This window comes from Hippoglossus hippoglossus, chromosome 24 (genome assembly GCF_009819705.1).
Source record: "Hippoglossus hippoglossus isolate fHipHip1 chromosome 24, fHipHip1.pri, whole genome shotgun sequence".
Classification (NCBI taxonomy): domain Eukaryota; kingdom Metazoa; phylum Chordata; class Actinopteri; order Pleuronectiformes; family Pleuronectidae; genus Hippoglossus; species Hippoglossus hippoglossus.
The window spans coordinates 4,428,093-4,451,795 of record NC_047174.1 but is presented as its reverse complement, the minus strand read 5'-3'; the positions used below and the strand labels follow the sequence as shown (position 1 = coordinate 4,451,795).

General features: G+C 40.6%; 1 protein-coding gene across 3 annotated transcripts in view; it reads right to left on the bottom strand.

The window, feature by feature from the left end:
* sipa1l1 (signal-induced proliferation-associated 1 like 1) overlaps nucleotides 1-23,703 on the bottom strand; it is a 58,288-nt gene that overhangs the window by 27,380 nt on the left and 7,205 nt on the right. The window contains exons 2-3 of one of the 3 annotated variants that reach the window (XM_034580972.1): nucleotides 22,271-22,415; nucleotides 8,499-8,567 (exon numbers count right to left, since the gene is read on the bottom strand). The exons of 1 other annotated variant lie outside the window; for it this stretch is intronic. The gene's annotated coding sequence lies outside the window, so the exon portion shown is untranslated. The remainder of the gene's footprint in view (nucleotides 1-8,498; nucleotides 8,568-22,270; nucleotides 22,416-23,703) is intronic. One more of the 3 variants, XM_034580973.1, reaches the window with a different exon arrangement.

The following is a 23,703-nucleotide window of genomic DNA, read 5'->3' as shown; positions in this document are numbered from 1 at the left end:
AAGAACCATGGGAGCAAAACACATGAGAAATATCTAGATTGTGACTCAGGCAATTCAGTGTGCACCGAGTGTCTCACACAGAAAACAAAAGCGCCAGATGACAAATAATGTTGTATGTCTTTTTTGTTTTTGTTGAAAAGTTGAATAAAAGAAGAATTTAAAACCACAACCTTCACTCCGGAGCAAAAATCAGTCTCTAAACTTAAAATGAATAATAATGTGATATCAATGAGATTATTATTGATATCAACCAATTTGAACATTTTAATTGTTGTATACATTTTGGCAACGTAATCCATCCCTTGATAATGATAGTTTGCTCAACACCAACGAGGTACCAAGGACAAAAATAATGAAAGAAATGCAGCTATGTCAAACTTCTAGAGTGATAAAAAGTAAAAGTAACGACCTTGTGTTCCTAAATGCTCCACCGCCATCTGAAAAACAAACAGTTTTTCATCTCAGCTTGTCCACGTGTAGATGAGGAAATGGCAGGCCAAGACACACAGGGAAGATAATGTGAAAAAAAATTATAAATCAAACATTATTCTCTTTGAAAGCTGCCAGGCGGCAGAGGCACTCCAACGTGTTAAGAGTCACAGCTCAGAACCTTTCAAAGTGAAATTGTAATTGTGTGGAAAGATAAACGTGCCTCGCTGTTTTTGGTCTCTGTGGAGCGTGGCAGTGGGGCGGGGTTTCCTCGTTGGCTCACTGAAACACAAAAGGGGCTTTTTAGCTGCTCTGAAGTCTGCCGTTGTTGTATTTTCCTCTCAAGTGTGAAATTGCGAAGGCGTTCTATGGCACACGGGCCCCAACTCACACAAAATGGCAAAGGAGGCAGTGAGGGTAGATGAGCATAGACCAGATGTGTGTGTAACATAGTTACAGTAATTGGCTGTCACACAATAGTGAAATATGGATTTTGCTATTGTTAACCTTATTTATAAGGTTATAGATATATTTTTATTCAGATCTGTTTCACTTAAAGGGGAATTTCTCTTTTAAGGGGACATTCTAGAAGGATCACATTCACAAAGTTACTCATTTCTAAATGGTTTTTGTTGCACTGGTCTGAATAAATGTCATCTTTGTTCATCTGGCAATGACGATTCAATCTGTATTGAACAAAGTGCTGCTGATTCACATCCAGCTGAAATCACAAACAATTAATTACCAGACGTCACGTTGACTTTAAACCACAGGACAACAGTATCTGGGTCATACGAGCTCTGATGAATCAGGTCCTCACAGCCAGTTGCCCTCATGACGAACTGATATATTATTTAGGACAAGCACAGAGGATTTGGGGAGGGTTGGGGTTGAATGGGTGGTAGATGGGTGGAGTGATTTTGGCTGCCGGCTGATATTACAGACTAGTAAATGTGGAACTGCATCATCTCACAACTCAAAATGTCACGCAACCTGCACTTTGAGATTGTATTCTCACATTTGGTCAATAATATTTTCACAATATCGAGCTGTGAGCATGTCCTCACTTGTAGTACTTGTAGTGTTTCCAGCAATGCTCTTCCCGATAATATCATCCAACACAGAAAGTCCCACATGCGCTGAAGGCATTGGATGATTTTGAGTATTTTACTGGATGAGAAACAAACATATTCCACTTGGGACTGAAAGGTCCTCTTATAACTACTCTGGGATTCTGGGATTTTGTGCCATGCAGAATCTTCTGTCCCACGTCATTCTGCTGAGGGAACCCCATAAAAAAGATTAGTTCAGGCTGTTCACCCGTCCATGAGACAGACAGGTGGCTGCTCAATGGACTGAATTATGCACAACATAATTTCCAACCATTCCAGTACCACAAATCCTGTGGTTATACAACTGCGGGCTTCACAGGGGTCAGTACAAATTAAAGTCACATTTTTTAATCAAACGTGGTCCAATTCCATTGAAAAACATTATTCAATTACTATATGTACTTTGTTTTGTTAAAAGCAAAAGCATGTCTGGGCTGGAATTTCACTAAAAGGTCAATTTTCTAAATTTAAGAAATCAATACCTGCTACTGCACCTTGCTTATTTTAACAAGCTGCAAGAATTGCAAATCTCATTAGGCTTAAGACTCAAGGGGTGCCTGCTTAATTTAAACGGCAGACATTTGGTTTGATTTTAGAAAAATCCTTGGTGCTAAATGAAGGTTAAGAACACACTTTAAATCTTTAGTCTCTGTTGCTTTCATTAACTGGCTGAATTAACAACCAGTGATCAAGTTTGGTGTTAAATGTTAAATATGAAGCAGGCACTGATAGTAGCTTAAAAACAGGAGACATATGTAGTAGCAAAGGAGATAATTCGCTTGACTGATGAACACGAATTAGATAAGAATCTCAGGCTGACCAGCGGTTGTTTCTTTCTCTTAAACACCTTGACCCCTTTCTGACATAAACTGCAACACACACACACACACACACTGTCTCACCTTGTTCACTCCTGGGTGTTTCCATAAAGACAATAAATAAGTAAACAGTGGAGAACACATGCATGCACTCAGGGACACACACACACACACACACACACACAGACTGAATGAGAGTCCTATCTGAGAGGTTACAATCCATTTACCATAGTGCTTTGGTGCCTAAAAATAAGCAGCTGAAACTAACCAAGCTGCAGGCATCAAGCTATAGGGACACTGTGGGGACAGGCTCCTCAGATTCAGAGGGATTTGCTTGCAGCTGCATGCATGTGTGAAGGTGCACGCACATATCCTCAGTATTGATATCTGTGCATTACAAGCCAGAAGATCCCAGATCCTGAATAAATTAAGTCATAATTTATTAAAGATGCATGTTTTTAGCAGGGTCCACAGACTGCACTTGCCCAGACGAGTTAATTAAACGTCGTTAAACTTAACACAAATTCAACGGTACTCAACGACTCTCACAAAATGTGCCTTGACCAAGGTCTATAAAAAAGTAATAAACCATAAAGAGGCAGGTGGGCAGCTATTAAAATGGCAGGTGACATAATAACGTTGAGGACTCTCTGAATGCCAATTAAAAAGTTTTGTACATCAGTGTCAACCAAAGTTCTTGAGATAGGATTGAAATTCATTTAGGAAGTGATTACTTGTCCTAGTGCATCCGCTCGAAGGCTGGTCTGACATCAGCACTGAGGTGACTTTGTTCAAAATAAAACCATTAATCAGGTGAAATTGGCATCCTATGAGCGTTCTAACACAGTTTTTTTTCTGTCTCCATCCATTCAATTACATTTAATGGAGCAAACTTTCATTAAATAGTAGCACACGTTCTGGGCGGATGGCTCAGTCAGCTGTGCTCAGACAGCAGCAATGAAGCTGCCTGGTCCTCTCGCAAGAGCCGCCTCCGCACCACCACCGAGAGCCCTCTAATCTGTGCCAATCAGATGACGCTAAACAGCCATTTGTTGTTGAATTGGGCACCAGCGCACACCCCCTCCTCATATCAGCAGCCACTGCAGACCCGAGCAAATGCTGGCAACGTAGCAGAAGCAGGCGAGGCAGCGAAGTTGACAGAAATAGCAGAGTGGTGAATAATGGAGAAAAAGAACTGTGGTGTAATTAACATGGTGGCTGGAGGCTAATGTACTGTAGAGAGATAAAGAAAGCGTGTGAGATGAGGGCGTCGAGAAACAATATGGAGGAGAGATAGAGAAATTACGAGAAATGAAAAGAATTAAAGAGTGGGTACGTTTCAGAAAGGAACATTTTGGAAGAAAGGAACACGGAGAAATAGAGTGAGAGAGAAAAAATGCGGCCTTCCAAATGAAAGAGGAAATAAAATTCTGGTAATGGACATACTCATTCTGTCATATGTCATGATAGAGGGATGATCCTGTGTCAAATCAACAAATATACTGTGTGTGAATCAAATCTGTGCTGCTGCTCAACAAGAAAACACATTTAATGCATCACAAAATACTGGAAAACAAGGGTTCAGAGATGGAGGAAGAGAAACAGAAAAGTAGATGATAATTACATGTTGCCCAGCAGCACATGGTCTCACTGGCTCCATTTCAATTCTTTAATACCAACTTCACTTTTAACTGCTTGCACATTGCACTTGTTTCATACCAATCAAAATGGCCAAAGAGTAAATAAGGATGTCAGGTTATCCGTCACCTCATAGCACAGGTGACTTACTGAGCTGCAGAAAGAAAGCAGTGGATTCACAGCCATCACAAAAGAGCTGCAGATTCCCAAAATGGCGCTGCTCTGCGTGGGCAACAGTGAGCTTGAAGAGCTCTGCAGTACAGTGAGGAGTAAGAGGGAGTAAGAATGAAAGCAGCTCACTCTTCAAGACATGTGCATGTGTGGTTTCTATGTCAGAGGAGAAAAGAAAGACAGACAGACAGATACATGTGCAAGGAGAGAGAGAAATGGCAGAAAAGGGAATTACGAATGAAACTACTGTGTAATTCAACAACTTCCTACATGAACTCTGAGACTTAAAAGTAGGGTAATTTCATACCAAGCCAGCTTTGTCATCATAGACATGCATTAAATTATGTTTGGTATCTCTCAAGAAACCAGCAGCAATAGAAAACAAGATAGGTAAGATAAATAACAAGATAAATGTATAAGGGTAGCATCCTCCGTATATACTAGAAAACAGAAATTTTATGAGGCAGGCAAACAGTGCAAACTATAAATGTATTGCAAATGATAAGAAATTAGATACAGAAAGATGTAAGCGTATATGTAGTGTCCTCTCTCTCTCTATATATATATATATACACACATAATGAATAAAAGGCACCTGAATGAGGTACTTGTTATTTCAACATTGATACAAAGCAGTATGGAGATTTTATTTAGCCGTTTTCCTACTTGAACTCCGCATATACATATTAAGGGCGCAACAGAAGACTGTCCAGATCGGATGTGTCCATAACAACAGGAAAAATGTCCACAACATTCAGGCGGGGTATGGTGACTGGGTAGAGAATGCATGCATATGTTTGAGTGCATTGGCAGCAGTCTTATCTTGTTAATAGTTTCCGGTCTTCAGTCCTCGACCACTATGTTACGATGTATGTCTCTGCGCATGTTTTGATGTGGTGGAGGATGAAACCTCTGGGGAAGAAGCTGTTCTTCAGCCGGGTGGATGCACAAAACATGGTGTTTTAGTATGCAGAGGGAAAACGGTGCTTCTGCATAAGAATGGTGTAACCCTCCCCAGAGGCGGGTCAGGGGCCGCAATGCAGCAAAGTTAAGAACTTATGTCACCTCTAACCTTCTCTGTGAGCTCTTATGTTAAATGTCAATAAAGCCAATCACACTCATTCACCTGTAATTATGGTGATTTTTGTCAGACGAGATGATTGAGCTTGTATGACGAGGCAGTTTGATAATGACTAGATGAGATGCTGTATTTATAAGCCCCCATTGAATCAACAGTGGCAGCATATTTAAGACTTTCTCTAATCACGCTGAAACTTTTGACCTTGACTTTTAAATGTCAATAGATTTAATCACACAGTTGTTGTCATTTACTTGCATTGGTGCTGATTTTGTCCCATTCCTAAGGAGATGTGTGCTGTTTCAGACACAAATAAAGAAAAAGAAATTGTAGAAGCCGGACTATTCTGTCAGGTATTGCCACATTGTAAAATCAACACATCATAAGCACAACAAACAAACCATTTCTTTTCTAGTGTTTAATGGTTTAGGTGGACAAAAGATCTCAAAGGAAATGTCCTGGAAACACTAGTGTGGGTCCTATTTTTACACCAAATGAGCAGGTAAGATGAGAAAGATTGTACAAGGCTTAACCAATATTAGATGTTTGAGGCTGATAACATTAAAAAAAGAATTAATTCATTCAAGTTCAGATCAAAGTCCTAATGTATGAAACACAATAGATGGTTATAAGCTATTTATTCCTTGTAAAAAGGTGGGATTTAAGTAAAGGTTAGACGAAGGTGGCTGTAATGTGCAGTGAATATATAGTAAAGAAACCCTGTTCCTTCCTGCTAGCTTCCGATCCAGGGCCGTGCCAGCATGTGCTGCGGCCAAGGAAGCTGTCTCACATTCAAGCAGGAAACACATCTCAGCCACTTCCTGCTTTCCCTGAGGAAGTGACAGAGGTTTGAGTGAGCCAGTTACACTCAAGACCGAAGCCTGGGTGAGAGGGATCTTCCAAGAAAAATAAAATGAAAGCACTCAGAAACTGGTTGTGCGATACCTTAATAAACGACAGATTATCTACTCAAGCGTTGGGGTGTGTAATCTTTACTCTGGTGTTTCTTGAACAGCTGCAGCTGCCACATTTTAAAATACACTAACACAACTCAGAGACACCAAAGTGCAGAGCCTCTGAACAAATTGACTTACATCTTGGAGAGTAGTGGCTTCAGGATCAATCACGCTCTTTGAACTCCCCATTTTACAAATGTTTTCTTCTAAACCGCTCTCTTATTGATTTCTGACTAAATTAAGGTATTGTATCTTCACATAACAAAACACAACTCTCCCTTAAGAATGCAACGCTGATTCTACAAAGATCTGATCCCTAATTTCAAGCCCAATCTGGCATAGAGTGAAGTACTTTTGGAATAAAAATCACATTAAAAGTTACAGATCCACGCATATAATGGTTTAAATCAGCCGTGGACAATATGTTGTCAAGTTAATTTGTTGTATTATTTGATCCATGTAAATGCATATCAGTGTTTGCAATGCAAAGGTGGTGGTGTTCATTTGAATACGATCTGACTCACCAGGATACATCCATTTACTGAAACTGTACACCGATGACCCATGATGGTGCCGAGGCCATTGTCAAAACCCACACTCTGCTAATAAACCCCGTGGCAGTAAAGAAGAAATTGCATCATTTGTTTTGGGGCTCCTGCTGACAGGTAGGTAGAGGTTTTTTTTTTGCCCAATTACAGGGGGAAAGTGATGAGACGGGATAAGTCAGGCCACCAGAACATACCTAATGAGGACGTGGTAAGGCTGGAGAGACATACTCATTTGTGCCGGCGGCAAGTGCATTCGATTTGTACAGAATGGCCAGAATGAAGTGGCAGAGAGAGTGATAGAGAGAGATAGGGAGAGATAATGGAAGTGAGAAGGATTGATTCCTCACTCAATGTGAGAGCATGTGGGAGGAGATGAGATGCTGTAACTGAAAGTGGGAACAGAGATGGATACAGAAAGTCAACCAGCCCCTCATTCTCTTCTTTCCATGCATCCAACCAACCATCTCACTCATAGAAACACAGCTGGCACAGGTAACCGCCCATAACGATTCAAATCACAGGCACGGTGCATGTAATCGTATCTAAATTTATAATAAAACCAGTGATGCATCCAGGCTGTGCAGTGTTGATGGACCGAGCAAAACCTAGAAACCCAGGGAAAGGACTGGAGGAGAGTATCCTGTTTCCATTTAATGCATGAAGAATAAAAAGACACCTTCAGTTTATAGGTCAGGGTTACGTTTGGTGACTGCTTTGCTACTAAAGAGCCACAAAAATGAAGCTTTAATGTGTTTGTTATGCAACAGAATGCTAAATATGTTCTTATATTTACAGTATATTACAAATTTTAAATGCATCTTGTCTTTAAATAGACTGCGGGACTTCTATCGCTCGAGGACTTCCAGACTTTGCGATCCTGGTGGCTTTCGAATGAAAAAATATCAAATATTTTTTCTTAGCTTTCCGTTTTTGATCCCTTTCTCCATCTCATTATATTCCTCTCTTCCACTTTCTATTATCATCCCTGTCTCACTTCCCTGGTGTGTTTCTCTTTCCCTCTCCCAAGCATCTCTCATTCTTTTCTCCCCCTCGTAATTGTGTGAATATGGTATAGTGTATGTGTGTATATGTGTGTGTATATGTGTGTGTGTGCGAGTGCGTGGGAGGGGAGGAGAGCAAAATTGCAGGCTGGAGGAGGAGGTGAGATAGAAAAAGAAGAGAGAGGGAAATAACTAGACAGAGAGAGAGAGAAGCAAAGCATTTACTAGAACAAAACATGATGTTTCAATCTCACAGATAAGAGTCGCCTACTCACCACTATTTATCTCACTTCCTCAATTTTAAAAATCAATATTATTCCCTCAGTATATTATAATGTTATCATTCTTGTGCTACAACTGGACTATAATAGAGTTGCTAGTCTCACCATCTCTGCAGTGTCATTACATTAGATCTCCATAATTGAAGTAGGTTGCATTAACTTTTTATTTTTAATCGGAATAACACATTCATAATAATATTAGTCGCATTGCTGTTCTAATGCAATCACTGATAATGGCAGTGTTGCCAAAGATGGGGGAATGTAAGCCTTACTGAAATAAAAGAATATCATTCATTCTTAATTAAGAGTAAAAATGTCCCGTCGTTAACCAGGAGAAGCAATAGTTGTTACTAAAAACATGATGGCCAAATATTTTCAGAGGAAATGTCTTGTGAGTGGTGAAGTAATCTTAACATCCTTATCGAACCAAAACTCTAAAACCCAAATGAGAAAGTTGAATACTCACTGAAAATCGCAGTATCTTGTCAAAGCCAGTGAGCAGCAGATGAAACAGCATGAAAGCTTTATGATGAGCCTGAAAGAGGAAGAAAATACATGTAAAAAGAGGATCGGTGGCGTCTGAGTAATAAAATGTGCAGCAAGTGGGAACAAGTATACGAGGTTCAAGTAAAGATCGATTCAAACTTTATCCAAATTAAAAAATATATATTGATCCATAAAAACAAGCTGTGTTACCCATGACTGCAAAAATGGCAAATGATGATATCCCAGTGAGCGTGATTAGTTGCTTGACTTTTTTTACCCTTCTTAATTCATTGGCGTAATATTTACTTCTGTTATTAAAGAAACATGTTTGGCCTGGCGATGGTCCTCGTTGGTCTCTGAGACTGAGACAGAGAAAACAGAGCCTTGGCTTTCAAATTCTGAACAGTAACCAAGGAATGTGTGCAGAACTTAATGATAGCATGCATTTCATCCCATTTTGAGTATCAGAAATGGCTTATGTGGGGGATCCTACACTTTGGCATGTGAACTGACAAATGCAGTCTTTTAAAAAAGGCTGATTGATAAATAAAGCGACATCAAATAAAAACATACAGTCCAAAATGTTTCGCTTGTTAAAATCAGCTCCAAAAACCTCTGGGGTAAAATACCAGTGCCAACTTTAACGTTGTATCTCAGAGGGATTGTGATTATCCAAGTTCAAGGACCTGAAAATCATCATGACTACCCTCAGCATAATGGATGATATCCATTACAGTAATGATTATTTACCATTCTCATAGTCGGCTTGTGTGGCCGGACATCAATGTAGTAAAAATAACAAAACTTCAAGCAAAGAATGTTAATTGTACAGTTGGTCACAAAGGTTAACCAGAGTTCACTGTCCAGTGTTTTCACAGCTAGAACAAGTCATCTTACAGTTGCACCACACATGTATTTCATTTCCTCTCTGTGGAGGTGGCCTGGATTTCCAGGAGAATTATGGCAGTGTGCAAAGTAGCTGTCTGTTCCATCTGTGTGGTTCCATGGATTCATTTGATTTGACCTGGTTTGTGATCATTACTCATGACTATCAACTTTAATATTTCGCCTCCCACCAGATATCACCAATCCAGTAATTATCTCGTTAGCCCCAACTCAAGGCGGTATGGTTTGACAGATGTGACAAACACAATCTGTATGACCATGGCTTGATGTGATTGAGAGCCTAATTGAACCAGCTCCGCCACAGACAAATCCGTGTATATGGAAATATGACCCACCTAAGTAGTATTACCAAAAACAGATATATTGCCATCTAAGGAAGGAAATGTTTCATGTGAGGCGTTAAGAACTATGAAATGTTTATTATCGCCATGTCAATCATTTTGACAGAAACAAAACACAACCTGTGTTTAGCAGATGTGATAAGAAACATGCACATTAATTCAATACCTCATATTATCTGAAACATTCAATCAGACAAATGCCGACGCACCTCATCTTGTGATCAATTAACTCCGTTTCTTTTTCCAAGGCAACACCTCCCCCAACAACAATATGCTGCAGAAACCCTGCAATTATAAACAACATTCTACTGCATGTACTAAAATCCCTTTAAATAATATGCTGTTTTGAGCTGCCAACAAAAAAGTGCAAAAAAGTCAGATATAATAATAATATTTTGAATTCCTAAATGCCTGTCATAATAAACTAAGTACGTAACCTTCTATTTCCTCTAAACCCATTTGTATCTTGTCTTATTTAACTCGTCAGCTTCATTGCTTTATCTGCATACGCCAGACTGCCGACCTGGACCTTGAACTTCTACGTAGTCTTCTTCTGCATGATGGGATTCAGCCCTAATGAGGCCCGCTAATGGTCTGTGCATGTCAGTCTGGGGGAAGCCTTCCACTCAAACTGGAACACGTGTACATATTCCCTCAGTATGCACTCGCCCTTTTTATCACTATCCACAGTAAACTATTAACATGCAATGGAAGTTAGCATTCAAACTTGAATGAGACACACAGTCCAGTAACTATGTGGACAACCTCGTTTTGTCGCATCTCGCCAGTTATCCACTGGGACACCGGTGGTGACTGCTGCTCCATCGTCTGACTTAGATAAGCTTAGCAAGGCTACATTCTCACAGGAACTTATCCATTAGCTATGCTCTCTATTACTAGTTAATGAATGCGAGTCCCTTCTCACCACATTTAGAAAGCGTAGCCGCAGTCTGATCGCAGTCACCTGACAACAAGGGGAGTTAAATATGAAACCATACTCTCCACTTTTGACAGTTTTGTCAAGAGTTTTGAAATCCAAATCATAAACTGGTTGTTCGGCTAGCAAGATAAACTAATAGAAATTCAGCACTCTTTCAATTACTTATTGATCACGACAACTATAAAAGTACTGCATAATTAATCAAGCTTGTCTGGGGAAGTAGAGAAAGTTGCTGCAATGACAGTTTGAGCAAGGCTGTGACAGACTGAAGGACTGAACTGGATCAGAGAACTACAAGGGGGCTCGCAGACCATTCCTTCACCAAAGCTAAATGGGGATATCGGCTAAACTAACAAAAAAAAGAAACAGATGACAACATATCATGACCATTCAGACAAATACACTGACAGATGCTCAGTGCTATGAGAGAGGAAAAGTATAGTAGGGGGAATCAGTAGAGTTTCAGAAGGAGAGCAGACAGATAACAGGTTTCAGAGAGCAGAGAGAGAAAAAGACAAGGTAAGAAAATGAAGGGAACAAAACAGGTCAGTGCTGATGAAGCCATGGAGTGGGCTGGCAGTGGCGCTCATATCTGAGGCCAATGTTTCAAGCGAATTCAGATGCGTTAACACCAACCCCTGCTGCTACACACAGGGCCGCTGACGGGAGAGACTGACAAAGACGGAGACAATGAATTAACATGTATCAAACACATATTTTAGCCTCTAGGCTTCACGTTACCTTGGATTGAAAGACCACGTCTCACTGATTAAGTCAACTATCAATTTCAAATTCAATGTAAAATAAATATAAACTTAAGTTGGCTAATAAGAAGACATTCTTACTGTACATTTGTGGCATGTTTCAGCCATTAGCCTTCCAAAATGACAAAGAAAAGGGCTGTGATTAAGGAAAATGTGTACTTTGGCTAGATTTTCTAGGAGACAGCCTGACAGTACAAATCACGCTGTGGTAAACTGGATTCAAACGAGCATTAGCTCAAGTTGCAGCCTCGTAAAACAGACAATGTCCAGATGTCTGGCAGGACACACAAGAACGCAGAGGACGATTTAAGGAGATAGCTCTGTTCCCAGTCAGCTACTGGTAGCCATGCTTCGATTCAAATGTACCAAAGAATTCAAAGGGATTTTATTCTGAATGTTTTTAAAGGATGAGGTGAATATTTTTCATAATGTCCATAAATCCAATGGAAAACCAATAATGCAATAGTCAGTGCGTAACAGAAAATGTCAAATAAGTAGTTTGAAACTCTTTTTAGTCAACAGACATTTGGTGCTTTGATGAGTATTCATGGTCCCTGGACAACAGAGTCCAGCCTCTAAATACGTGGATAGTATCAGCTTTAATTTGAGTAGGTTTACGTCAATATTGAAAGAATTGTCTGGGAGGTACAACCCTTTTAACACATAGTACCCAAATTGCAAGGGTTCAATTTTTGAACGCTTGAAGGTTTCAGCTGTGTATTGGTTCAATCTGCACAAAATAGCTCACATGTGGCTCATAGTTTACTGAGAGGGATGAGTTCAACTGAGGTGGAGCTGCCTGAGGAGTAAAAAGGTGAAGCAAGTGAAGGAGATCAACGTAATTCTGTATATTGGAACATTATGAGTGCTCAGATTCAAGCAAATGCATCAAAACTTATTGGACTAAGCTGAAGCGATGGAATAACTTTCACTGGCCAAATCTATCACCTAGTCTGATTGAGCTGCATTCAACTTTAAAATAAATGTTTTATCGGTTTGTCCATTTCTCTAGGGAAGCATGAAATTTCGCATCTGCTTTTCTTTGCCTGACAGAGACAAAGTTACATGTGTTGATTCGCCCTGACCCTGACCTGAGAGGCATACAGCCAGACGGGACCACCCTAAAAGGACAGTTTAGTGTTTTTATGTTATTTTCTTACTTTTCTAAATGAGTACCTGTCATGAGAACGTTTCCTAGTATTTTTGAACTGCTTCTTTGTATTTATGAATGGTCCTGTGGGTCGCATACGGCCTGGAGGCTGAACGTTTCCCACCCCTGTATTAAAGGGATGAAAAAAATTCTCTATTTGTGTTGTTGAGGAGATATTATCTCTGGCGAAAGAATGTGAAGCCGTGGAACTCGAGTGAGCAGTGCATGGATCCAATTTTATTTAGTCTATCCCTGCTGAGTAGCTAACATTAACATCTGTTATCCAGACATCAGGCTGAGGTCTTGACACCCTATTAAGTGGTGCCGTTTTTTATTAATCAACTCTTTTTTCGCAGGCAGGCTTAAAAAATATAGTTGTCATTATTCGTTGTTTTTGCTTTAGTGAGGTAAAATTAATCTTTTATACATGATTTTATAAGGGGAAATGTGTTTACAACTTTGCTTTATGCAACTGTGGTAGCTCCAATTGAACTAAGATCAGTGTTAATATCCAGCCCTATAATCTGGATAAATCACTTCTTAGTCTTGGTCTTATCTTGTAAATTGTGACATTCCGAGCATAGCTTATGTGACCTTAGGGTATTTATTTGTCGATAATATTGGCTTACATGAGCCTTTAGCAGTACTAATACTTAACCTTTCAGTTCTGTATTTTTAAACTTTTCTTTCTGAATGCCCCAGATGCACCTCATATATCCTCAAAATCGACACCTTTTTTCACAGCCCATAAAAATACCAACCTCACACCCCGTAAGCGGAAAATTCCCCCCATTATAGGAGTGAGTCTATAAAGTGTGGGATAGGCCATGACACACATAGGGAGTGAAGGAGCTGAATGAAGCCACAAGAAGGTGTTTTGCGGAAGCTCAGAGAATATATGGAAACTCATCGAGCATCAAATTCTCTCTGGATTTGATTTCAAAGACATTTCAAAGCCACTACCAGCCGGCATGTGCAGCTTTGTTCCTCTGCCACCTATCCTCACTTTCAGCCCATTCTACATCAATTGTCATATTTTTGGCTGAAATTCTCCAATGGGTCTCAGCTGCCTGCTTTTCACATTCCTCAGTCATGGGGATATAAGCTCCAGTTTTCCTCTCCCCCACTCTTCAACCCTGTGGAAAACAGGGAAACAGGCTGGAGGAGCCGCTGTGTCAAATCTATTTGTCGGTTAAATCTTCTTCAGGATGGGGCCTGGATTAGGCCAGCTTTTAGCTGCTGCTATTCAGCTAAACTGTGTGTGTGTGTGTGTGTGTGTGTGTGTGTGTGTGTGTGTGTGTGTGTGTGTGTGTGTGTGTGTGTGTGTGTGTGTGTCTGCGCTTCCACCGACGGCCAGTGAGCTTTGTCGAGAAGCTCCGGACTTGCCAGGAGAAATTCACCCAATGTACACAAAACCTTTACTATAAGCATGCTTATGACTGTTAACATCTGAGTTTCCATGCAGCTTTGTGTTATTAGTATTAATTAGAAGAGTACTGAAGAGAGGAATGGTGAAGTGTCATATCAGTATTGTGGTGTTTCAGCCAAGTATCACTGTGGAAAGAGTCAATAAATAAAGTAAGCAAAGCAAAAGGCTGGGAAAGCATGTGTGTGCCTGAAAAAGCCAAGGAATCATCTGTGAGAAGAAGAGAGTTGAGAAAATGTGGCAAGGAGGAAAAGCATGACCGAATAAGTGGATCCTCTGCTACGACAGTAAATCACACCAGACCTGAAGTTGACAAGAGACAGAGAGAGGGGGGGAAGTGAACTTGAGAGAGGAACAGAAGAGGCAAAAGTGTAAATAGAACAAAATCGGAGTAAAAAGAGGGGTTGAGGGTCCAAGAGGGTGCCACTGAAAGAAATGTAAAAGATAAGGTGAGACATAATAGAAGATGTTGCAGAGCGAGAGAAGGGTAGAGTCCCATCTCGAGTTCACAAGTTCAACTGGAAAAACCTTCCCTTCGCTTCCCCTCCTGCTCCAGACTGCGATATTTCTGCACTCCACAGTGAAGCAGGGGAAAAGCACAAATATCAAAGATTCAGGTGGCCAGGGAAGTGTGTGTAGCTATCTGTGTTCATAAGTGCATGTGCCTTTGCTCTGTCTCAAAAAGCCACCTGCACCTCCTGATACAGACCTTAGGGCTGCATTAACATTTAATTTTTGCGGTAAACGCTGCGCTTCAAAAAAAAACAAACTTTTAACTCTTCAGCACCTCTGTGTAACCGCAGTCTGGCAAAATACAAGCTCCCACAAGTGTGTATCTCCAGTGTGTGTTTGTGTAGGTCTGTGTGGTGCCTGTTGGGAACGCAGTGTGGTAAAAACCTTAATAATGAAAGCTATAAATCACAGCTACCACATCCCAGGCCTCAAAGCTCATAAACGCCAACCCACAACAGCCTGACGAGAAAAATATGCTTTTTTTAGTTTCTTCTCTCAGTCTTTTCTTTTCCTTCTCATTCACACTATGAACCGCGGCAGTGGATATTTGCTATTGAGAAATATGCATGAATACATTCACATTGCAAGGTGGCCTATGATGTGTTTTATAAAAATGTCCGTAAGCCTCCAGACATTGTGGTGTTTTTTGTGCAATGGAACCCGATGCTTTATTTGTTTGCATGTAATATTAGATAAAGCTGTTTGTAATTGAATGCCAGAGCACTCAGTTTTGCATATGAATTAATTCTGTACCCCTGATCTCTGATATGATAAGATATCCTTCTTACTATTTTGAATTAAATAAAGAATTGTCTGCAAAAAAGAAAAGTGTTCAAATTTACCAACCACACACACAGCCTTGGCACTGACTAACAGCTTATAAGCAAGACGAGGAAAGAATCACTGCTCTAACATTGATGTCCATAAAAGACGTAGGGAAGAAATCATATGCAAATGCTTTTTAATCCTGACATCTGAAGACACAAGCCCAGCACTTAAAGCAATTAGTGCAGAATCTTGTTCTCACTCTTCTCTTTGTTGTGCTGACACTCTAAATAATCTGAAAGTACCAGACACAGTCCCAAGGAGCATCATTAACAGGCAAAGCCAAAAACATTGTCTGACGGCTCAAGTTTAAGCGCGGTAGATTCACTGGTCATCATTAATAATAAATCAAGCCCGTCCGAAGTAAGACATTTCATAATATGAATAAAAAATTGTCATGTTAGCAAACCTACGTAACTCAAAAATTATTAGGTTAAGCTTTAAATTGTACACTATGAGGCAACAATCAGAAGTCCAGTTATCATAACCTGACATATAGAAATAATTCCTATCCATCTTGCATCATTTCTCAACCTTTCATCCTCATGTAGATGCATACATTTTCTCTTCCGCTGTGCCGCATATGGCTTCTTGCCAAGAGCTTCAGCCATGTTCTTCTTCCGTTTAGAAGACGAGAGGTTGTAATGCGCCCTCTGAGCAGTGCTACTTTTTCTGGGCAGACCGGACAATACAGTGACTTGCTATCAGATGGTGACGACATGGGCTTAGCAGAAATTATAGAAAGAAAAGTTTGACGCTGAACTCTTAACATTTCTGCTAGATTGGAAAGATTGGAACCATTATTAATGCTAATGTTGGCTATGTAGCAATAGCAAATACTAACATATAGCACCTTGAAGGATTGTTAGAAACTTAACCCTGCATTTATACGTTTCTAAGGCACATAAAAAGAGAATCAGTGAAGCAGAAAATCTGCTCTTGTATTGATTAGTCCTAATCCAACTGAGAGGCAAACACAGTGAGGCCATCGCTCACAAGAAGAGGAGCGAGATTGACAAGTGCATATTTAATGGCCATGAGAAACGGTATGCAGGGGTTCCTGGGTAATCGCTGTTATGAGGAATGGGAGCAGAGAAGGACAGAGCGCCAGACAGCAAGCTCTGTGACACTTTGACAGATATGAGGCTTTGTACCTCCCCAAGGGGCAGAGGCCTTTGTATGAAAGGCCTACTGCTAAACTTCTATGCAATGCCCTCAGCCCCACAGCTCACAACCAAAGAAAAGGTCAGGCCATTGCTTGACTACAGGCATCTGGGGCTTTTCCTAGCCAAACAAAACAATTGAACGTGGGGGGTGGGACTTCTTGAGGTCCATTTTCCCCTCGCTCTCACTAGCACTCTAAAACTTCTACCGCTCTTTAGTAAACCTATCTACTCTTTGACATTTACCCAAAATGCCATTCCACTTCTTTCTAGTATTTCTTCTCCACTGTTGCCAGCCTACACTAAATTGTTTTTCAGTTTGATCTTTCTTCCTAGCCCTTCATATCTATGCCTTCTTCTAAGTTTCCACTCATGTTTTTCTGTGTAATTTTCAGCGACCATCTCTGTGTGTCTCAGCCTTTTCCTTTTATTATTCCATTTATTTGCGGGCTGAAACAGAGCTTTGAGGAAGACTTTAAAGTGCAGACAGACAGTGCCAGAAGCAAAGTTTTAACTTTTTGCACTAGAGGAAACCCAAGGGTGTCTACCAATCCCCACCATGCTCCATGTGAGCCCAGTCAGAGCTGCCATGGATGGATAATGTCAACCTATGTGGTAGCAGACAAACAACACTGAGTTCCTCCTGAGTGTTTTCAGGCAGTGAAGCAGAGCTTACCAGATTGCTGCTACACAATTTCATTCATCCATCAATCACCTCATACCCAGAGCCCGAGGCCTGACTGTGTGGTCTCTTAATTTTTCTTTTTAGATGTAGTGCACCCTCAATGTAGAGAAATGGTGTCCAATGGTGTGATGCACTGCCATTGAAATAAAAGCAATGTGAACAAACTGGCTTCAATCAACTTAAAAATCACGTTACATATTAGTCAATAAAACAAGAAAGACACCAGGGACAGATATAAACTCGTAAGATGAATACTTCCACCAACCATCAAGAACCTAATTTGAATTACTTTGGAAATTTGAATAGGATAGAACACAACACAGGTAATATACAACACAAACTGAGCAAAGCCAGGGGAGCTGGTTGTATTTCGTACAGCAGTTCCAGGTTGTAGTCACGTAATAGCTTATGCATATGGGAGACAGTGACGGTTTGAGGAAATTTCTACATGTACATGTGAGACAACCTTGGTTTGTCAGTATGTATAGTTGTGATGCCATATCAGAGACACAAGAGTTCAAGCTGCAACACAGATGCCTCTTCCTTTAATTACGAAGGTCTGGGAGGACAACATGATGAGCTTTTAATGACCCTCTTTTAATACAGGCTTTTTAAATAAAGCTTGCAGGATGATAGACCACTCCCAGAAAGGCACATGTATTATTCAGTTTTTATTTAAGCTTTATGCTACTTGCACAGTTTGCTAAAAGAAACACACCAGCCGGCTGGGGAAATTAACAGTAACTGAATCTTCACAGAAGTTCCTGTGCACAATCACTGGGTAACACATTGCCAACAAGAGGGGAGAAGATAGTGTTCAGTGGTGTTAAGTAGTGAAAGCTGTCCTTTTCTACAGAACACGAAGAAAGGTTATTTCTCTTGAGTGCATTGCTCAACTTAAAACTGGCTGTGAGAATAAAAAAGAAGAATGGCTTCTAATTACCGTTGTTAGAACCCTGCATTATCATTACACTCCAAGGTTTCTGATAACACAACAACTGTGCTGCCATAGCAACACAGTGCAAGTGGAGAGAAGATGGCAATGACGTTTCAATTTCCCTCCGCTCCACATAAACTACATGTGATCAGTCTCATCAGTCAATCTGTTAATCAACCTGTCCCCTAATCCTGAACCTACTCTGATGAGCCCAGGTGGACACATCAGTCAGCTCGCCGGGCACCACTTCACCCATGGGCTAAACAAGACGGCACAGCTGGGTTCAGCTGATATTATGTAACGCGGCACCACCCCCGCAGGCCCTGTTCACACCACCCCTCTCCTCCTACTCTGCCTCCCACTAGTGCACCATTGGCTATTTGCAGGCCGAGGTGCATTGTGAGACAAGAGTGCTTCAGTACTGACACAACCTGTGGGGATATTTGTGGAGGATTGAGCTTTGGAAAACTCAAACATGTAAGATAAAGTCCACCGTCTAATGTTAGGCAGTCCAACAATATCAGGCAAGAGGCCTTTTGTGTCCATCCTTATTTTTCCCCACAGCCCCTGTTTTTAAAATTCATTGAAGTAAATACAATGTAAGGTAGCTTGATTGATAGATATTCCCTTCAGTGGAGGAATAGTAGTTCCACATTATAAGCATGTAATTACTTGGCTCAACCCCTAACATACAGCTTTAAATATCCCTAAAATTGCTTATTAGATTCCAGGATTGTATCCATCACTGATTCTGCCTTTACTTCTTAGAAACAAATTTTGTTACTAAGCAATAGCTGCCAAAAGTGGAATTGCACCCGTTGCCTGGCAACATTAGCTTATTGAATCCCATATCAGGAAGCAATGAGAACCAGCGGTGCTTTGAGCTACAACCCTCTAGATACTCTTCTCATCTCGGGTACAGACTGTGATGTCCAAGGACAATGATGCTATTCAAGTAATCTGATATCCCATTTTATATGTGCAGCTGGCTTCTTACAATCAACAACATAATCCTAAACACAGGCACAAACGTGATGCATTTAAATTCATAGAGCAACAGCATCCCCTTGACAGCTTTCTTACTTCAGTCAATTTAATATTTTGTGAAGGGCTGATACGAACTCACTCACGGGAAAAACCAGAGCAAGAAAGTCTACTTCAAACCAGTTTATCAAGGATGAGACATAAAACACAAACAATAAAAGAGGCAGTTTGAGGCGAGTCCCTTCATTTAACCTGTTTCCAACCATGGCCATTCCCCCCCCTAAGTGTTTTAAAGAGGTGTTAAAGGGCTTCAGGCAATCATTCATAAACACCCCCCCATGAGCCCTCCATGGAAGCTTTACTTTTTAACTGGCCTGCTGTTATTAGAAAGTACCGCTAGAGCAGTCAACTTTCCCCCCACGAATGCACTAGTTGCTTCTTACTGAAAAGAAAAACAGCAGTTTGCTTAAGCTTGTGCGTGTCATATCCATAAACGAGTGATCAAGCTTTCCTCCTCGCAGCTGGAGAGACCCAGCTGAGGCATTTGCCAGGAGTTGTCAGAATGCCACGGGAATGGATCAAAGCGCTATGTGGTTAAAATGCCTCCGATGACGATTTAGAGCTTTCTGATGCCACGGAGCAGCCCACTCGATGTGAGTGACTGGGTAACGAGGCAGCAGGAGTTTGAGTTCATGATGACAGGGAGGGATGTGGAGGCATCGGAGGTGGCAGAAGAAGTGTTTGCTAGGAAGGTTTTTTTCTGAAAGACAAGGTCACCGTCACTGGCTTCCTGAGTGTTTTCTGGATGACTGAAGTTTACTTGAAGGAATCTATTAAAACGACAAAAGGAGTGGGTCTTCGAGGAAAAAAAATAAACCATAGGAAATATCAACGTCAATCAGCAATATGGCAAAATTTCACCCTCTAATCTATAGAGTGAGAGAGGTTAGGACTTCATTTACTGACAGACAACAGGAACCAAGCCCATTGAAGTTGGTTCCTCTGCAACAATGTGTCCCAATAGTGTGTAGCCAAACACTTCCAACCCCGCTTCTCCAAATAATCATTAACCAGTTCCACCCTGGGTAAATACTTCCCGAACCTCTGTAAACTAGAAGGTAAACACACACCTCAGTGATGGGGACATGAACACACACATACACAGTTTACGGAGTGTGGGGGGGTAGTGGAGAACGCAGATTCATTGTTCTTCCGCATGTTGAGCTTAGATGGAAGTTGTAATCGATGAGGTCATCCCTATTGTGTACACACAGCATTCCTCTACGTGCCATTGAACAACCGTGGCTCAGCTAAAAGCAGGATGCATTGAGCCTGTAATGAAAAGACTGATGCACTTCCACCAAACATTTGGTCTTTGCAAAGCCACTAAAAGAAACTCTACTCTAGATTTCCAAGGCCATCACCTCACACGCCAAAACACCCCCCCCCCCTCTTGGATGAGCTCAGAGAGCAAAGAGGTTGCAATGAGCACTCCAGTTCATGACAGGCCACCTTCCTGTTTTGGTTTCTGCTTCCACCACCTGCAGGCCAGATGTTGTGTGCCTGGGCATTGTGACCTAATTTTTCTGGTTTAAGGGAAATTTGTCTATGGTTCCATTTAAGCTAGTCCGATCTTCTAGCCCAGTGCATCTCGGTCTGTTGAATAGGGATTGGAATCAATAGAGTTATGACTGAAACAATTAGCCATTATCTGATTACTTCATCAACTTAAATCTAATAAATGGCTGGTTCCAGTTTCTTAAATATAAAAATGTGTTGGTTTCATTTGTTTGATATGTGTATTGATATAAATCTGAGTTTTGGTCTGTTAGGGATGAAAACATCAGTTTTCAGTATTTTCAGGCATTTCACAGACTAAGCAATGAGTCACCAAAAATGATCTCCTACCAAGTGTTGGTGAAGAATTCCCTAGTATCAGCATAATCTCTGGGTTTCTGTCAGTATGTGGATCTGCTAAGCACGAAGTATGAGAGTTCAGCCAAAAGCTGTTGCTGCGTTGAGTAAATCAAGACAGATTTACGAGTTTACCACCCCTGGCACCCTTGAGGTCCTCCTTAGAAACCACAAAAACACCAACAAGATGTCTCTCATTATAAGGATCATTCCTCCTCGGTGCAGTGAGAGAGTGACGGAGCGTCATTCAACATCTTGATGAGATGAAGGTGCTGTTAATAAGTATGTAGCCTTATTTTCATTTCACTGTTTTTACTGACTTGATTATTTGCCAAATACAGAAACTTTTATTGGAGCACCATTTAATCTACAAGTCTGCACCCATGCTGTTTTGTACAATAAGACTGTTATATCACCAGTGATCAGCTGAGTTACAGATATGCGTTACACTGAGGTATTTATTACAACATAAACATTATAAACACAAACATGAACCCACAGTAGCTCGTGGATAACAGCACATGAATCACTATTTGCAAACCAGCAGCAGCAGTTGAGCCTAACCAAGAAAAATCCATCCATCTATTTTCTATTACTCTTTCCAAGGTCATGGGTGGCTGCAGCCTTTGCAACGCATTGGGCGGCTGTGCAGTGCATGCTGGGGACTTTTATTTACAGTGCTGTCAATCAAGTCTAATCAGAAAATGTCCTGATTTGGAAGCTTTACTTCAGCTTTGTTTTTGATACTGACCTAGGATGATGAACGTAAATGTAAAATCAATATCTTTTTTTAAATAAAATTTCTAATTATATGCTTTTGACAGAGGTCTTAATTAAACCATATCCCTGCCTGAAATGTCTGTTCCAGCATTTCAACCCCTCCCAGGCAGAAGTTTTACCAGAAACACCAACATGGCCACAGGGTTATCTGTTTCGTTTGTGCTCAGTGGGGCGTTACAGCCAAAGAAAATAACTCAAACTGACAGTGAAATCAGAGTCTGTCGATTACAGCACATTTAATGAGTAAAGGCAGGGAAATAACTTTATTACTGAAATAACAGATTTTTTTCTCTGAACCCAGCGGCAGATCTGAAATGTGTGGTTTGACAAAGAAGAAGAAAATGTCCCTTTTATGTTTTTACTCACATAAAAACAGGCAGTTGCTTTAAGTATGGACTGCTTTTGATCAAAAAAGAAAACTTACAGCAAACAGATGACAGCTTTGCCAGCTTCATGTGGTAAGATTAGAGCGGCACCTCCATCCAGCAGTGATGAACAATGACCAGGATGTGTCTTCCTTTAATCCTGCGCCTCTGTTTCCTCTACTTGTGTCGTCAGAGAAGGTTTCCCTGCAGCGGCACATGAGAAAAGGAGGGGCCTGTCAAGGAAGTTCCATTTTTGACCCGTAAAGTCTGGTTTATACTTCTGCATAACTTGAATAGTTGGAACCTGCAGCGTTTCGGTCTGCATCATCATGACATGGTTACATTTCTACCAAGGTACACGTCAGATTATGGCAAAGGGTACAAGACTACACCACATCTACGGTGTCAATGTAATGCAGAAATATGCAGAACAAAAACTTAAATTTCTACTTATTTGCCAGAATCTAATCTGGTCAGAGTTTAATTATTACCCAACTAAGATTTAAAACCTCCAGACTGATTTCTCCTTTTTTATAATTTCAGAAAGCTCAGAGATTTCCCAGCCATACTTATCCTGCATGAATAAATTATTCAGTGATTCAAGATGATGATCTTATTTTTGGTGCATTTTACTTTTTCTCTGATAAGTGTTGGAGTAATGCAGACTCTCTGGCCTGGACTTAGACAAGGAAGAAAAACTGCAGGCTGCAAGAGTAAAACTGTAAAACAGGGACAAGCATCATATAGATGTTGTGGTATTCATCAACGATAAACTAAATCAAATCCTATATGATTTGTAGAAGGTATAGGGATGAGGTTTTGCCAAAAGAACATGCTCTTATTTTAGAGTTTCTATTCAAGTTATTCAGGCATACAATCAAGTGGATCGTAAACATCGGTCATGTTCAATGGTTTGTGGATTGTTCAGGGCGGCAAAATTATACTAGGTGCTTGATAATTAACAGCACATCAACTGAGGACAATCAAACGCTTGTGTGAAGTTAATCAGCAGCCAGTTTTAGGAATACGAGGACACTTCTACACATTCATTCACAGCTTACAGCCTAGTTATGATGTGAGAAAGCTACTGAAATCACAACATTCTTGTCTGCAGGACTGTTTCCCCAACAATTTATTAGTTTGTGTTGATGGGTTTTGTATTAAACAAATTCGAACTATTTTCATTGCACCCCACAGAACTCAGTTTGAATGCAGTGTTAAGGGAATTTATAACATGACACTGAGCTATTGGTGCACACAATTTGCAAAGAATAAGTTGTCTAGTTGGCCATGTTCAAACTATTTCAGTTCGAGGTCAACAAATAATATGAGAAGGCCGACAAACAAGCTGCAAAAACAGAGGGTGTTTTGGGCTACACATAAAACGAGGATGGAGCTTTGGTTGAGAATAAAATCAGTGTCCATCTCCTGACATAGAAAGGATCGCAGATACAAGGTGTCCTCAGCTCAGGTCACTTCTACCACACAATCA